The sequence below is a fragment of the Sinocyclocheilus anshuiensis genome, unplaced genomic scaffold (assembly GCF_001515605.1).
Source record: "Sinocyclocheilus anshuiensis isolate Anshui unplaced genomic scaffold, SAMN03320099.WGS_v1.1 scaffold939, whole genome shotgun sequence".
Classification (NCBI taxonomy): domain Eukaryota; kingdom Metazoa; phylum Chordata; class Actinopteri; order Cypriniformes; family Cyprinidae; genus Sinocyclocheilus; species Sinocyclocheilus anshuiensis.
The window spans coordinates 823,269-825,074 of NW_015544227.1; the positions used below are offsets into that span (position 1 = coordinate 823,269).

Sequence of the window (1,806 nt, forward strand, 5' to 3'; positions counted from 1 at the left end):
AAAAGGCGAAGGAATACTCATAAAAGCACTTAAGTTGTACACTAATTGTTTATAATTGTGTTATGGGTCTTGTATTTTCTGTTGTTGAGTGATCATGATTTCTCACATGTTTTTTGTGTGTTTATAGTGTGAAGACAGAAATGCCACACCAGGGAACTGTCCTTGGTGCTTGTCAAAAGGTCAGAAAAATGCCCTCCGCTTTTATGCTGTCAACTTGGAGGAGAGTGTTATGCTCTGTACAAATCCAGTGGTGAGGATGTTTTTTGTTGCTTATCAGGAAATGCTGACACAAGTGAATAATTGAATGAATGAAAACCAGTCACTAATACATCTGGGTCATTTTACTCTAAAACTAACTAATTTTTGTATTGCATAAAGAAAGTATGGCCTAGTTTTGGGCCCATGAATAGTTTTTGCATAGTGAAAAACAATCATTTGGAGGGAAAAAAAACTAACTAAAAGAAAGAAATTGTATTTTCACAGCAAGGTAGTGTTTTTTTTTTTTTACCTATTTTTATTTATGCTGATATTAGTTTAGAAAGAAGAGATACAATAAAGTAATAAATCCAGTAAGAATTGCTTTTGGAGATTGTGTGAATTACACACACAAAAAAAAACACTTTCTTGTATAAAGAAATAAGGCTTCGTTTTGGTAAAAAAAATAATAATAATAATTAATGAGTGTCTAATTAGAATCACCATTAAAAATCACATGAATCAAAAAATCAAAAGTAAAATGCCTGTGCACATTACAGTAAAAAATTTGCTTCACAGTGAGAGATTTAAGGGGAACTGTTCTTAATTTATCATTAAACTAATGTGACTGTTACATTAATGATCTTTTTTGGGAGGAAGTTGCAAATGTTTGCAAAAAAAATATTAATTATCCTAAAATGAATTTTTATTTTTGTACTGCAAATTATAGTTCGTCCTTTAGATTTTGGGGTGAGATACAAGCTGAACATGTTTGTGAAATTCACGCAGTTGTTTTTTAAGCTTTTAATATTGGTAATATGATATTTCTCATTGTATTAAATGCTTATGACTCATTTTAAAGAAGAGTGATTGGCCAGTGAGATGGTCATTAACATCCGTGGGGTGTTTTTCTGTGGCTTTGCAGTGCCTATACCCATTGGTTAGTAGATCTCTGGAAGATGTGCGTGCTAGTTTGTCTAAAGATGGATGCAAGAGGAGCATTTCTTCCCTGTCCGATGTGGATGAAGCATCCTCCCCTTCAAAGCGATGCAGAGAGGAGAAACTGGACGTTTTGTCTGCTGTGCCTGAGCCATGTGGTGCTGATGTCAGTGATGGCACCCTTCCAGATGACACTGTTAAAACACAAATGTTTACTGATGAACAATCAATTCTTGGAAAGACTGACTCTATTAATGGCACTGAGGAACAACATCCTGAAGATCTACCTGCTGCTGCCACCCATGAGGATTTAGGTTTGTGTGACAAGAAGGATGATTGTGTATCTAGTACTCAAGATGAGGTTGAAGAGATCTTTGAAGTAGATGTGGAATCATCAGAGCTGGTTCCTGTGCAACCTCATCTCTTCTGGAAAAATGAGGACAACCTGTGTTGGTTGGATTCGTTGTTGGCGATGCTTGTGAACTGCAAGACCATCAGAGAGACTCCATGTCAGAATGTAAACCTGATAGACAAGTTGACATCAGTGCCTTCCAGCAACTCTGCTGTCTGGAACCTTTGCTTCACATTTGACAAGTCTTGTGCCAATCTGAAAGCCAAGGAGCAACAATGTGAAGGCAAGAGAAAGCAAACCCTTCCAGGGCTCTAAACATA

The 1,806-nt window shown here is 36.4% G+C and overlaps 1 protein-coding gene across 1 annotated transcript in view; it reads left to right on the forward strand.

Moving 5' to 3' along the window:
• The window catches only part of LOC107697438 (SUMO-specific isopeptidase USPL1-like), a 6,666-nt gene that overhangs the window by 258 nt on the left and 4,602 nt on the right, over positions 1 to 1,806 (forward strand). The window lies entirely within an intron of this gene.